Source organism: Arvicola amphibius, chromosome 2 (genome assembly GCF_903992535.2).
Source record: "Arvicola amphibius chromosome 2, mArvAmp1.2, whole genome shotgun sequence".
NCBI classification, from domain to species: Eukaryota; Metazoa; Chordata; class Mammalia; order Rodentia; family Cricetidae; genus Arvicola; species Arvicola amphibius.
In genome coordinates this window covers 11,312,057-11,328,704 of record NC_052048.2, presented here as the reverse complement: position 1 = coordinate 11,328,704, position 16,648 = coordinate 11,312,057, and the positions used below count along the sequence as shown (strand labels likewise).

The 16,648-nt window shown below is 37.7% G+C and overlaps 1 pseudogene; it reads right to left on the bottom strand.

The window, feature by feature from the left end:
* Positions 1–14,828: 14,828 nt before the first annotated feature.
* Positions 14,829–15,061, bottom strand: LOC119806250 (annotated as a pseudogene).
* Positions 15,062–16,648: the final 1,587 nt, after the last annotated feature.

The following is a 16,648-nucleotide window of genomic DNA, read 5'->3' as shown; positions in this document are numbered from 1 at the left end:
ATTTTCCTGTGAATTCCATCCAATTATGGTCCACTAACTTCAAGTCAAAAGTGAGGAGATTCTTCCACGATTGCTCATGAATGTATACCTTTCTGGTGTTGTTTGTTATTATCACATCTCCATATGCTGAAAACATATTTTAAGAAATCCGTCGAGAATCATTTCATTTACCAGTTCTTGAGCTCTTTATAACGCAGCCTCTGCAAATATACCGAAAGCAGCATATTCAGTGTTCTTGCCACTCACACCTCTGTACAGAAACTCCTGAGATGTTTAGCTCTCTCAATCCTACACAGGGTAGAATGGGCATGTGTGAGCTGCTAGTTTTAATTCTGTGTTCAGGAAACCAATTTTAACAATTTACAACATGCACTAATTTGCAAAAATGAAGCAAAACATCTACCACATAGAATGAACTCTGTTACTTGTGCAGTGTTGTAATAAAAATGCCAACAAATGCCTATAACACAGTTTAGGATAACAAAACCAGCTTTCACGGATTTCACATTTTTAATGTATTATGGCATATGCATTTTGTTAATTAGCTTATAAAGTGTGTATGTTAGCATAGTAAAAGAAACTATCATTTATATTTTCAAATTCACTGACACATTTATAAACTTCATATTTTAGAAAACTTGAAGATAAATATAAACATCACACAGCAAAGTTATCAATAACAGATAACTTCATGAACTTACATACGGTTACAACAGATATTTGAGACAGAAGTTGTGAAGCTCAGTCTTAAGCTTGACACTTTTGACATCTGATTTGGTACACATAAAAATAGAACGGAATACTATTGACATCTACTTTTACCACATGTACTATTACATTAAAATAAACAGTTCAGGTATTGGGCACCATATAGCTTTTCAATGGTTCCTGAAATTTTTTGAACTCCCTGGAATACTGATAAAAGGGTTGGCAACCGTGAGGTGGTTCTAACAGCGTTCTGTCAAAACAGCTGGACTTGGGTTGGCAGTGTCCTCAATACATGAATATCAGAACGCAAAGTCCTGAGCACAGTTGAATAAAGGAGTGATGTTTCTGTTCCTTGTTTTTTTATTTCTTATCTCTTCTCTGTCTAGAATTCTCAGGCATCATCTTGACAATTCCCCCAAGTAAGCCAATGGCTCGCAGAACACATTCAAATAACAGTTATTTTAAAATTTCCTTTCAGAAGGCATTTATTTTTAAAACTATTATTATTATTATTATTATTATTATTACTACTACTACTACTACTACTACTACTACTACTACTACTACTACTTTAGTTAATTTCTCTCCCAACTCAAGGAGGCAAAATGAAAGGACCAGAACATGCACGCGCTGTCTAGCTCATGCAGAAGCCTGAGCACCCAGCCTCTGCAACTTTTCTGGGATACATTTCACATTGCTGCTGCCACCTAGTGGCAGGTGCGTGGAAATCTTTTCGCTTATTTGCGCGCACCAAGGGGCTTCACAGGCAGCCTGCAGTCAAACTGATCCTTTTGGTGCTTTAGTTGTGTTTGCATCCGAAATACCACTTAACAAGAGGAAGAAAAATATCTGCTACGGAAATCAATGCTAAGTCCTTCATCAAGGAGAATGAGAGAGTCTGGTAAACTTCGAGGGACGTTTCAGAAGAGTGAAACTTAGCAGCTGCATTGACCTTACACATGGAGAAAGCAAAAAAGAAACAGAAAGAGATGAGGTAATCTCTGAGATGTGCCTGGGGATTAATTACAGTCTAGATCCTGTAGTGAAGGCACTGGTTCCATCGCTGTCTCTCTTCATCTTCTACTGCCATAAAGGGAGGCTGGCGCTTGGATCCCTGAAAGGAAGGTTAGAAAATATAAGACAGATTGAACACAAGAGAGAAGATCTGGCATATTTTATACACAACGGAACAGGCATTGGGGTTCTCAGAATTCCAGTATCCCCTGACATTTCTGTCTCCAATCATGAAAATTCGCCGCATCTATCAAGTATTGTCTTTTGTTTGTTGGTTTTTTTTTTTTTGGTTTTGTTTCGTTTTGTTTTGTTTGTAGTTGTTTTATGAATATAACTATATATATATTCATATCATGCGAATCATTTTTTTTTAAAAAAATATGACCTTGAAATCACATGACTTAAAATTTAATGGAAGTCATAAAATGAGAAAAATAGAACAGAAATTCAGTGAGTACATGGATGGTCCTTACAAGGCACAATAGAGAAAGAGAGGCTTTAACAGGGAGCTCATGATGCACATGATAGAATACAAGAGAATCCCAAACCCAAAGATTTACAATTTGCTATCCAAAAGAAGAGACCTGGGTCAGAAAACTGAAGCTCTGCACAGTGAACCAATCTAGTCAGAAAAGAGACTCTTAGGAAAAAATACAACTAATACTCGGAAAACGAAAGAGCAAACCTTTGATATTCCGTTTATCCTGGCCCACTCATCCTTGAGGTCCCAAGGGTGGGGCTCCAATGGAAGAGAAGTCAGAGGGGAAAAGAATCAGGAGATGAAGCCTCCTAATATGAGTATCTATCTCCCAATGAAAAACAGAGCTGAGAAATGGGAGGAAATGAACGTTAGGTCAAAGAAGCTAATGGGACACTGAGATAAGAGCAATTAGAGAAGGAGAGCAAGGGCTTCCGAGAAGACGTGGACTAACAAAGGGAGGACAGAATAATGAAAGGCTCTGAATTCATGCCAGGAAGGCCATGTGAGGCAGGCTGAGAAGAAAGTCTGCAAGAGGTATAATCAGGAAACAGAAGATCCAACTATCAGAACAAATTTATGAATGATCTTGTCAAGATGGCGACTGTGGAGGCCCTGGAAGCTAGAAGGGTTAGGTGGAGGTGGTGCTGCAGGTTAGACCTTACTAGAGACTGTGTGGTAGGGAAGGGTGCCAAGATGCCAAAGCATCTTATTTGTTCAAAGGCTTTGTGCTCAAAGGAATTTGAAGAATATTTGACTTGTAGGATTAATAAGGCTGACATTTTATTTCCTTTGTTTAATTTTATTTACTTGAGCATGATATACTCTTGAGTCTGGTGTTCTGACACAATACACTTGGAGAAAAATTATCCAAAGCATTTGGAATTTCTGCCACTTGGTAGCACCTTGAGGAAAAATGAGACACTTATAAAGTTAGGAATCTCTCAAAATTAAAGTAAAAATTGTGAGCATAAGGAAGTAGAAATGGCTTCCAAAATCGACTAATTATTAATTTACAATGTTGGCAGTTGATAGAGTACATTGTACTCTATTAACTGTAAAGATTATTACAAAAGACAAATGTTTGATGAGTTCTATATTTCTTTTAATGAAAATGCCCCCCAAGGGGAGTGGCACTATTAGGAGGTGTGGCTTTGTTGGAATGGGTATAGCCTTCTAGGAGAAAGTGTGTCACAGCGGAGACAGTCTTTGAGGTCTGCTATATGCTCAAGTCACACCCAGTGTCTCAGTTCACTTCCTGTTGCCTGCATATCACAATGAAAAATTGTCAAGCCGGGTGATGGTGGTGCACGCCTTTAATCCCAGCACTCAGGAGGCAGAGGCAGGCAGATCTCTGTGAGTTCGAGACCAGCCTGGTCTTCAAGGGCTAGTTCCAGGAAAGGCTCCAAAGCCACAGAGAAACCCTGTCTCGAAAAAAGAAAAAAAAAAGAAAAATTGTCAGTCCCTTCTCTGACACCATGTCTGCCTGCACACCACCATGTCCCACCATAATGATAATGGACTAAACTTCTGATACTGTTAGTTACCCCACTGATTGTTTTTCTTTATAAGAGTTGAGGTGATCATGGTGTCTGTTCCCAGCAATAAAAGTCCTAAGATAGGTTCTTATATAACCAATTTGAACTAGGAAAAAGAAAGATTATTGTTGCAGATTATTGTAGGCATTTGTGCATGGAAGCTAAGTGATGGTCCTTCAGTAAGACCGAAGTTAAAGCTGCTAACATATTTGGAAGGTGGAAATAAAGTTTTTCCCTGTTTGAAATTATTATGAGATCTACAAATTGTTCTAAAGATAAGAACTCCTGCTTTAGAAGTCAAAGTTGCTTTCCATGGTGATATTTTGAAACACAGAACCCAAGCACAGAACTAGTAGGAAGGGGAAAGGGGAGGGAAAAAGGCTTGGCTTCTTTTACTCACAAGGACATGAGAGGTGTGTGTGGAACATGACTTGACTAGATATCTTTTAAACTGACATCTGCTTGTTAACACAGGTTCTATGCATGTGTGGGATGAGATGTGTGTCATGGGGAATTTGTGAAGGTCAGAGGAGAAACTTTGCAAGTTGATTTTCTTCCTCTACTAAAAACATGGGTTCTGGGGTTGAAATCAGGTCTCAGACTTAGTGGAAAACAGATTTAGTCACTGAATTATCTCACTGTTTTTGGACCAGATCTCTCTTCAAGAATTATCAACTTCAGTACTGGGAGAAAACCAGGAGATTTTAGCTCAAAGATACTTAAGGAGGTATATGAGACTGATTTAGACTGTGGTTGTCAGGAAACTTAAATTTAATTTCAAGTAACTCTTAAAAATTAAGGGTTAATTATTGCAGATGTCCAGAAAACTGGTAAGTGTCCCATTGCTCCTTAATAAGAACACAAATCAGAAATTCTGTAAAATTGTAGTGATCATTTTTTTGTGAATAATAGTTCTGTCTATATCACTCATACGTCACAGATGTCAAGATCCTGCCAGGATACACCATATGAGAGAAAAAGGAACTTGGAGGCAATGTTGTATTGATCAGGTAAAGGTAAGTTCTCTGATGGCTTATACTGACAGGGGTACACATTCTAGGATGAACAATGGAAGAGTGCATTCAAATATAAATAAAAATCCCTAAAACTGACCTGGTTCTGGTTATAGAAATATGCCAAATTCAGTGTTCTCCATACAGTTAATAACTGGTATAAAGATCTACAATTAGCTATGCTCAAGAAGAGGGTATCAGGGTGGCAGGAAGAGAGTAGGAGGAGGAGGGAAGGGAGAAAGAGGAAGGAGAAAAGATAAAAATGGACAGGAGAAAATTGTGGAGGAGGGATGGAGTGAGGTAGAAATAAAGAAAAAGAGGAGAAATGGGCAGAGAAGAAGGAAAGGGAAGGAGAAAAGATGGAATAGAGGGAATAGGAAGAGAGACTATTCTCTTTGCTTTCTCTTTGGTTAAGATGCAATTACCCAGCTTCTTACTCCGACCACAATGTCATGCACTCCTGGTCTTTACGGATTCTATTCTTCAGGAGCCACAAGCCAAAATAAAGACTTTCTCCTACAAGTTTCCTTTGGTGTTGGAATTTTACCACAGCCACAGAAAAGTAATAAATACAGGAAACGAGCACTTTGAAAGGTCAGTGGTCCATTTAAATGAAACAGTTATGCTGTGCTGAAAGATAGAAATCATGATGATCATGGTGCAGATTTGACAATGAGTATACAAAGAATATTCAATACCTAGTGGTTGTAGCACAGCTATTAAATGTGCAGTAGAGTTCAACTATATATGTTAGCTAGTGACTCCACTTTGAAACCCATAACCATAAATCCCTGCTTACAAATTGCAAATTAGTACCTGACTATCCATATCTTTCTTGTACACCATCAATAAGGAATTGGAAATACAAGATGTACAATGAGTTTTTTGTAGGTTCCATTTTAACCATCCTGCCTAGTCACCTCCTAGAAAGACTGTAAATGATTACCTAGGTGTAGTACATTATCCAGGATGAAGGACTAGGAATATAATGGACAATTGGATAGGGATACATGATGGGCTTACTGGAAAGCTTTTGTCCATACTCACTGTGGGTTCTAGTCAGATACAGTGCATTTTTTAAAAATAACTTTTATATACATGCATGCTTTTTGTACATTCATACTTGAATTTATAGTTGTATCATCACAATTTAAAATGAGAGGCCAAGAACTTAATGAGCATTTAACATAATTTAATGCACTGTATTCATGGTAACTGCTACTCAAAGGATATGGTGTTTATTTCCTAATGTGATATATTCCAAGCATACTGAGTAATTAGGACTCAGTAACTGGTCCACACCATGAAATGTTACAAAAAAAGTTCCTACAGGATAAACAATCACCTCTCAAGTTTTGGGAAGATGATTATATCTATGTCTGCCACTAGTAAGGTAGAACATGAGTCAGAATACCTGTGGAGACCCCACAACCAACATAAGAATATTATTGGGTTCTCTTACCTTAGAGGCTCAGGGGTCTCAAAAGTTCTGCCTTCCAGTTAATTGTCTGGCATGTGTACCATTGAGGTTTTCAGTAGGGCAGAGTGTGAATTGCTTGTTTGGCACAAAAAAATGCTAAAAAGTAATGATTCTAATGACAATAACTCCCAATACAGTGGGAAAGTGATTTGTCTTTATTCCATATAGTCCACGAATAGGCTGCATCATCAAACAAGTAAAGACAAGGGAGGGTGCTCAGGTCAAACTGAGCTGGTGCATTGTTGAAAAGCCTTAGATGTGCCCATGGACTTTTGTTCCCTATGGCTCTCTGGGGGACACACCTATTCCCAATGCTGGCTAAAGACACATGGCATGAGGCTTTTTTGATTGAAAACTCACTCCATATAGGAATGGCAGATGCCAGCCTGTCATGCTTACTTGTCTTTGGATTGTTTTCTGAAAGGCTTGCCCATAGACTTGGATTCAATATATGGGGAACTGAGACTATGCATTCAGCTCGGAGATTGATAGCATAGGAATTAACACATGTTCAGCTTTACAGGATAGTTGCATGGGGTGTGATTGTCCTGGGATAGATTGGTCAAGTATTTTGTAGATTTTAAGATTGCTTAAGCACAAATTTAAATATTGTGAGTATAAGACATGAAGAACAAAAAATGTTAACACCCATGTATGATGGTAAGAGGTAATGAGACATACCAAAGCTCCAAGGCTGTTGTTATTCAGATGGGAAGCTGAAGACACAAGCAAGACAGAAAGACTGCCAGCCAAATGTGTGATCACACTCCCAATGCATCTAAGGACTGGGAATGGATATCTAATTTTGTTGTGTTTTTTTTCCACAAGTCATATAGTAAATAGATTGAACTAACAAAGTCAAATATTAATAACCAAGAACTACAATCCTTAAATCTCCTTTCCCCCAACCAGTAAAACCCACAGAAATTTACACTGACCAAAGTAAATAGGAAATAAAAGTCAAACCACTTAAGTGGGTGACATTTAGGGATAGAGCCAGGTCCTTATATTTCCTGTCTCCAAATCTCCAGTATTATAACATTAACAGAAAAATGAGTGGTTTTATCGACATCATGTAAAAGCTAAAGATAAGATCCAGAAAGCTGTAATTTAATTAATTTTTATAGTAATTAATACTACTTTCAATTACACTTAGGTAGGACACTATCAATTTCCACAGTATGCCTTTGTTTTTGCTTATATAAATTATAAGTAAAAAGTTAAGAGAAAAATAACACATAACTATGGTCACATTAACTATAACAAAAATTAATTTTAAAATGTATTTGCTGTTTGGAGTAAGAAGAGCTGTCATAATATGTAAATCATCACATTTATTTTTTTCTCTGTTTTCCTGGTATATGGCCTCTGGGAACATACATTTACAAATGCATTCTCTTGAGACATGACTAATTGATGATAATTGATGATTGTTTGATCATAGTAATAAGTTATCATAGTGTTGATCAAAATGGTCATTTTATGTTGAGTCACATGGTGGCCTAAATTTATGATCATTACAAATTTATATTTTTAAGCTTTATTTATTTTAATTATTTTGTTATGTATGGACTGGTATGTATGTGTTCATGGATGTATGTGCAGGTGCCCAGAGAGGCCAGAAGAGGATGTAGGATCTGTTGCAGCTAGAGTTACAGGCACTTAAGCTGTTGAATGTAAATGTTGGGAACCCAATTCATTCTTGTGCAAGAACTGTGACATGGTTGGTTCCTGTCAATTTGACACAAATTGGACTCATGCGATAAGAACCTCAATTGAGAAAATGCCTCCATTAGCTTGGCCTGAAAGTAAGTATGTGAGACATTTTCTTGATTCATGATGGATGCTATGGGGTACAGTCAATTGTGGGTGGTGACACCTCAGGCAGGTTGTGCTGCAAGTCATGAAGAGAAAGTAGTCTACTAAGCAGGGTTCTGCATAGTCTTGGCTTCATTTCTTATCCGAGCTGGACTTCTTTCTTGATTTCCCTTCATTGTGGGGCATAAACTGTAAGCCAAATAAACCCTTTCCTCCCAAGTTTCTTATGGTCATATATCACTTATCATAGCAGCAGAAAGCTAAGGCAGGCAGCAAGAGCTCTTATCTGCTGTGCCTTGTCTCCAGCCTCCAGCACCTGACTTCCTAGTGGTAGAATAGAAGTCTAGTAAGAAGTACTCTCAGCTACACACTAAGGAGAAGATAGAATGATAGCGAGATATCACTGGAGCAGATATCAGGGAGAAGGAAGTGTTCAAAACACTGAAACTAGTAGATTGATACTATATTCAGTACTATAGAAGAATGATCAGTCTTTCAACAGTTAATAAAATCCCAAGGTCAAGTTTTCAAAACTTAAGGATAGCTGCCATTTTCTTATTCATGGCCATGACATGACGTGACACTCTATCCGTTGTCATTAACTCTGTAACCTTAGCTTTTTTGGAAGAGTTTTATTTATGAATGGATTCCTTTCTTTCCATTTAAAGAATAATTTTTCATTGTTTTATTAATATGTGTAGGCATGTGTATGCATGTGTGTTGGAACGGCAGGGCTGCGTCCTGCCACCCGGCTAGCTTTATACCCGAAATAATTACATGGAAACTGTATTCTTTTAAATACTGCCTGGCCCATTTGTTTCAGCCTCTTATTATCTAATTCTCACATCTTCCTTTAACCCATATTTAGTAATCTATGTAGCACCAAGAGGTGGTCGCTTACCAGGAGAGATCTTAACCTGCATCTGTCTTGGGGAGGAGAAGCATGGCGACTGCATATTGCGACTGCCTGAAGCGTCTCCCTCTGCCTTCTACCCAGCATTCTGTTCTGTTTACTCCGACTACCTAATTTTCTGTCCTATTGAGCCAAGCAGTTTCTTTATTAATTAACCAATGAAAGTCCTCCATCACATGTGGGTGTATGTCCATGAGTGCAAGTGCCCTTGGAGGCTTGGGACATTGAGAGTTACAGGCAGTTGTGCCTAACTGATATGGCTGTGGTAAATGAAACTTGGTCCTCTGCAAGACTAGCAAATGTTCCTAACCTTTGTACCATCTCTTCAGGCCTGTCAATGATACTTTCATAGAAGCTTCACAAAATTCATGGTTGAGACTCAGTGAATCCTAAAAGACCATTAATTTCTCAATGAGAAAATGTATAGGAAAGCATTAACTATGATTTCTCTGATCACTTGCTATAACCAACTCACATGTGAAAGTGGTTTTTAATATGGAAAAAATAATTTTTATTTATGACTTAATAGAACAGCGTAAAGTTATTTGAATTTATTAGTGTTGTACCATTAAAATGATAGGCAATGAAAGTGGTGTTTAATTTTTGATGTTTGCATTCATGTTCATAAAACCATATACATTTTATATAGCCTATCAATTATAGTTTATGGAGTTTTTATTAAAGGAATACAACGGAGAGAAAAAATCATCACAATAGAAGTCAAAACACAAACATTAATTAAAGAAAAGTTTAAATGCTTGGAAACCTTGTAGGCTGATGATGAGTCTGGGTACTTGTGGACTTTTGTTGCTGTTTTGACTTATATAGGAAGTCTCTTAATTGTTATTTGTTCTTGTTAAACAAGGAAAGAAAGACTTAGATGAAGAAGGATGTTGAAAAGAAATCCCACTCTAGCTCAGAATTGAGAATAATAGAGGGTTATTTATTTAGGGGTAGACTCACAGATCACAATCCTCTGCTGGAATGGGAAACAGCAACTGAATCCCTCAGCTGGAAAAGAGGCCAGACATATGCTTTACATGGGCATAAATAGTATAAGAGGCCACGACCAAGTAGGCGTGTAATTTAAAGGCTACTGGCAGTAAGAAATTCCTGCAGCGCTGAGAAACACCAGGAAAGTTAGTGAAGTGCTTCTTACTAGCATTGTGATTTGGCTTTCATGTTGAATGTAACTGTTCACATCCTTTCCATAGTGCAGAATGACTCTCTCAGAAGTGGTTGTCTGGCTCCAACTCAGAGACAAGAGTTTTACACATAACTGCAAATTTCTTATAAATAAAATAAAATATATATTCTCAAATCATTTCCAGAGTTTTCACAGGTATTGGATTTGCCTCATATGTGCCTAGATACTAAAGAAAATCTATAGAGAGAAAAATGAAAATTTTTCTTGAGTATATGGAATAAACCTGCTAGGAGATGTTTCCCAGCAAAAGTCTCTGGATGTAGTGGCGAGCTGTGGGCCGCTTCCCGCCGCCCGGCTCCTGGCCGCCCAGTTCCTGCACGGCTAGCTTTACACCTGAAATAATTACACGGAAACTGTATTCTTTTAAACACTGCCTGGCCCATTAATTTCAGCCTCTTACTCACATCTTGACTAACCCATATCTAATAATCTTTGTAACACCACGAATGGTGTCTTACCGGGAAAGATTCAGCATGTCTGAACTGGCGGCTGGCTCTATCACATCTGGTTCAGAGAGCAGAGGCAGGGCAATTGTCTGAGCCATCTACCTCACTTCCTTCTTCCTGTTCTGTCTACTCCACCCACCTATGTTCTAACCTATGAGGCCAAGCAGTTTCTTTATTAATTAACCAATGAAATCATCTGATACATAAAAGACACACCTACATCATCTGGATATGAACTACTCTCCTATTTTTCTTTCACACATATGCCTTCATCACCTCCAAACTACCATGAGAGAGCTCTAGAAACAGTAAAAATCTGAAAGATAAAATCTTCTGGAGAAGACTGTATGTCCAGCCTACATCTAGTCTCTCTTATTCTAAAACACAGGAGGAGGGAGGGAAATGAAAAAGAAAGAGAGATGGAGACAGAGACTGAGACAGAGACAGGAAGAAGGAAGAGGAGGCAGTAGGAGAGAAGAAAGGGAGGAATATTGTAATGATGATTTTTGCCTTTTCTAGATACAGGGAAACTAACGCTTTACCATGATATATATTAACCAAAAACTAAAAGCAATTTGTTGTTAAAGTTATTGAATAAAAATGTCATATTTATTTAGAAGAATTTTCTTTGTAGATTCTTCAAATAAATGTTTAACCAAAATCTGCCCTTGAAAACACACAGATTGCACCCACCAAAGTCAAGAAATATGCATATGCATTCTTGGACCAAATTCGGCTGGATGCTTAATTAGTGTCTGGCTGTGATTACATCTGTGCTGTTGAATTTTCAAATCTAAAATTTTAACATTGCAATGAAACTTTGCATGATCCCTTTAATTCCCATATGGAAAAATAACATCGAAATGTTTGATATTTCAGTTGGAGTGGGGAAAAGTAGAGAAAAAGAAAAACTTCTCTTCTGTCATTTGAATGCAATTTCTCAAATATAAAACAGAAATAAAGTGATTTCAATAAATAATGAAACACTATAAACAAATAAGCATTGGTCCTTTGAGTTTTACTTCTGAAGTTTAAGAAGTTTTTAAATATTATTGCGGGCAATGGATCTCTGTCTGTCTCTGTCTGTCTCTGTCTCTCTGTCTCTCTGTCTCTCTCTCTCTGTCTCTCTCTCTCTCTCTCTCTCTCTCTCTCTCTCTCTCCTCTCTCTCTCTCTCCCTCAGAAAAGAAGAGATTTTCCTTTACAATTTTTCTTTCTTTTTTTTTGTATGTTTCTTTCTCCTACTTCATTACCAACTCAAAAGTACCCAGCTGGACAGTGTGTACAATTTGACTCTTAACAAGACAAACACATATTTCCCCCAGACCTCTGTGTCCCCTCATCTTCAGTGGTCAGACACATTCAGTTACGAACTTGGGTGAAAATTGTCTCTTTCAGGAAGGTACATTTGTTCAGCCTCAAATCCTCTTTTGAGTCAACAGAAACTGGGGTGATTTAATTTCATCATGGTTAGACATCCCATGTTTCATAACGTTCAGCATTAACTTTTAGGCTTTGCATCGAGTGTCTCAAGGACCCTTATCCTTTTATTCCTATTTTCCAGTCCCAGGCTACATCTTCAGTGCTCCAGAGGCTAACAGAGCAGACAGAAGTTCTTTGAGCCTGTTGGTACCGATCTTTGCCAAAGCATGATCCTGACTCTCTGATATCAACTAAGTTTTTAAAGCTATATCTCGTGCCAATCATAAGTTTTCCAGAATCTGATGCTGACTTATTTGAAGATCAGTATTTCAGATGTCTGGGTTGTTTAGTATCAGGTCCAGGTGTGTGGGCGACTCTCTTCATCGAAAACCTTACCAAGTGCCTAAGAAGCATCTCTACAAAATTAGGAGCTGAGAGGCTGGCAAGATGGAACACACAGTCACTAAGATGTTTGCCTGGCATATAAGGACCTGATTCTGAGCCTCAGAACCTACATACATGTGTGTGTGTGTGTGCGTGTGCGTGTGCGTGTGTGTGTGCGTGTGCGTGAGAGAGAGAGAGAGAGAGAGAGAGAGAGAGAGAGAGAGAGAGAGAGAGAGAGAAAGAGAGAAAGAAAGACAGCGTGTATGTTGTGTTGTTGTGCTTGTGTGTTAGAGTGTATGTGTATGTGTGTGAGTGTGTTTATTTGTGTGTGAATGCATGTGAGAGTGTGTGTGTGCTATGTGTTTTTGTGTGCGAGACTGTGTGTTTTGTGTGTGTGAGTGTGTTTTTGCTTCTGTATGTGTATGTGTGAGAGTGTGTATGTGTTTGTGTGTGTGAGTGTGTGTGTGTGTGTGTGTGTGTGTGTGAGAGAAAAAAGAGTGTTTGTATGTGAGTGTGTATGTGTTTGTGTGCTTGTGTGTGAGAGAGTGTGTGTATGTATGTGTGTGTGGAGTATGTGTATGTGTTTTTATGTGTGAGAGTGTGTATGTGAGAGAGAGTGTGTGTGTATGTGTGTGCTTTGTGTGAGTGTCTCTGTGTTTGTGTGTGTGTGTGTGTGTGTGTGTGTGTGTGTGTGTGTGTAGAGTCATCTCAGGATTGCAGCGACAGATTGTTGGATCACCTAAACTTTCTGGCTAGGTGATCTAACCTGTGTGGAAAGTTCGAGGTTATTAGGAAACTGACTCAACAAAGATAGACAGTACTTGATGGATGGTACCTGCAGTTGTTCACTGGCCTACACATATGTGCATACACACACACACACACACACACACACACATACACACACACACACACTCACAAGAATTAAGAAACATAAAGTGACATTACAATTAGTTAAGTCTTCTGGAAATCTGAAGGTTTATGACAGTTTTTTTTCCTTGTCATCCCTGATGACATTATGTAGGAGTTAACATGTATTATTTGTTTCAAATATTATAGCTTATTTTTAATGAAAGCAAAATGCATTTCCTATAATTTGGTATTGAATTTTATAACAGCAGGCAAATTCTTCCAGTGGACTCTCATTGAGGGCACATATTTCTAGAGACATGTTCAAAAGCTATAACTTAGCTGAACATATATTATTTCTAAGTTAGCATGACTGAAAATCAGTATGTCTGAGTTCTGTTACACAGAAGAACAAGGAAAAATAATTACTCCCATTAGAAGACTCCAAAATCTTTTTATAGACTCTAATTAGTGATATGATTTACAATTGCATTGCCACTCTGGGACAAGGAACATTGATAAAAATTATATTCTTCATTGCAATAAATGACACCAGTGATGACCCTTTGCAGACATGCAATTCTCTTGTGTTGCCCCCAAGATCATCCCAAATGCCCTGCTTCCATAAGCAAGAAAACATGTGTAACACTTGTGTACATATGTACATGGACACACACAAGGTTGTGAGTGTGTGTGTTTGAAACAATGTGTACAGTGACCAGGATTCAAGTTACCAATATCATGAAAATGTATTGGTTTTTCCTTAAATAAAAATGAAAATAAAATACCATTGCACATGAAAAGAAATATTACTATTTGATGCTGGTGAAATTTCAAAACCATTTTGTATCTATTTATAAATACTACTTATCATTATTTCTAAAACACTTAATTCTTTGCAAGCAAAGTTAAAACCTAAATGATGCTCAATGGACAAGATCCTTTGTTTTCATTCATTGCTTTAAAAATGGATAACAATGCACAGAACTTTAGTGGCATTGATATTCCCTTTATACTATGAAAAGTCCTAAATTATCACATAGAATTTTGTGCATTTGAGTAGAACTGACCTGACATAGATTTTAAATTTTACTAACATGTTTGTTTCTGCTTTTTGCCCTGAAAATTTCATGCAACACTGGTGATGATTTACATGTGAAAACTGTTTTGTGTGTGTGTGTGTGTGTGTGTGTGTGTGTACTGTAGTATATTTAGAGCCCCAAAGATCAGAGTCCGAGCTAAACAAAATAAGCATGTCTCCATTCTTCAGTTTATGTATATAAACTTTCTATTATGTCTGTATTTGTGTTTATAGTAGGACTGTGGTTTGTGCATGTGTGATATATACACACATCTATGTGCAGCTGTGGAGGACAGACGAGGACACTGGGTTTCCTAATTGACCACTTATTAAGTTATGTCCTTGAGGTAGAGTTTTTTTTTTTTACACACCTGCCTTTATTGTAAACAACATTTGGGACACTTGTAGCAATGGTAAAACAAAAATAATTTACAGAAGCAGGGACTTGGTGAAGCTGCCTGCTGGGTACCCTTGGGGACTCATATGTAGATACCAGTCCAGAGCAGGAGGAAGAGGACTCCAAAGCCCAGGAAGAGTGACAACACCAAGCAGATGAGGAGCTTTTTGTAAATGTCACGTGTGTACTTGGTGGAGGTGACCTCATAAACAAAGAACCAGGCGGTGAAGAACATGCCAATGGCCAGAAGTACCACAGTCAGGTGTGGGAGACAGTCGGGTTGACCGGGCTGGTGTACCTACTCATGGCCTCGAGCTCTATTTTGCCTGCACATGATAAACCACTGGAAGAAGACAAGGTAGAGGTTTTTTTCTCTGAGTTTTGAGATAGTCTGGTATACAAAAAGTCCTTATAATTCTGCTGTCCCATGGCCCAAGGGCACTAGGGTTACAGGTTCACAGCCACATCTGACTCTTTACATGGGTGCTGGGTATTTGAACTCATATCTCCAAGCTTGCATAAAGCATGTGGTTTTACCTAGTCAACTATCACTTCTAATTTCTCTTTTTTTGTAGCTTATATAATATAATGAGGTAAATGGACAGGTTACCAAATTATTATCACATAAAGAATAATTATCATAATTACCAACTTTCATATAAGCATGTGAATAGTTAGAAGCAATGGTGCATTTTTGGTAGGATTTGTTCAAAGACCTTCTGTGTGTGTTTTCCTGAGAGAGTGGAACATTATTTTTGCTCCTGTGCATGAAAGGAAAATGACATATGTTTTTAAATTTTTTTAAATGGATGAGTTAAGGCTGCCTTTTGAGAAAGTTGGGCTATGTCTCTTTGTGAATGTCAAACTGACTTACAGAGCCATGAAAAAATACACTGAAGGTAGGCAGGAATGTATCATCAAATCATTTGCTCATCGCGCCCTTACTGATATCCTTGTACATCTTACACATTGCTTTTTCATAGTGTTCTACTGTCACCCACACATGTTAAACAACTCTAATTGATTTCTATATAGGAATTAGTGCTATGTGGTTAAACTCAATAGACAATCATTGGATGAGTAATTACAGGTGAATGGGTGAGATGCTTTCAGGAAAGCAAGAATGGCTTGCACAATGGAAAATAATTTGTATGAAATGATAGATTAATTTTGTTTTTCAAGATAAATGTATCCAAAATTTTAATTGCAATTACTTCCTAGTCTTAAATGAACTAACTCTAAGAAAAGAGTTTTAAATATTATTAGTATTCTCATGTGTGGCACAATAAAGAAAAAACTTGAACTTGACTCTATTAATATACAATATTTTCAAAGAATTCATTTTAAAGTTAGCAGTTCAGCAATTTCTAGTAAACATCCAGAACTGTGTAACTGTGATTTCTCTTAAATTTTCATCCTTTTTTACCAGTCCCTCCAACCCTCCCAACTTCGCTTTGTAGTCATGATGTATGACTGACACTATTTGATCCTAAAACAACATAATAGTTTAGAGCATCTCCAACTTACCGATATTGAGCTAAAATATATTTATATGTACATGATGTAGGAAGTCCTTCGGTATATATGTTGCTTTTATTGGTTGATAAATAAAAAAACTTGCTTTTGCCTATAGCATGGCAGAACTTAGCTAGCCAGGAAAATTAAACTGAATGCTGGGAGAAAGAAGGCAGAGTCAGGGAGAAGCCATGTAGCTTCTGCCGGGAACAGACTAGCCAGAACCTTGCTGGTAGGACACTAGTCTTGCGGTAAAATATAACATAATATAAATTGGTTAATTTAATATGTAAGGGCTTGCTAGGAATATGCTAGAGTCATTGGCCAATCAGTGTTTTAAATAATATGGTTTCTGAGTGATTATTTCAGGGTTGAATAGCCAGGAAC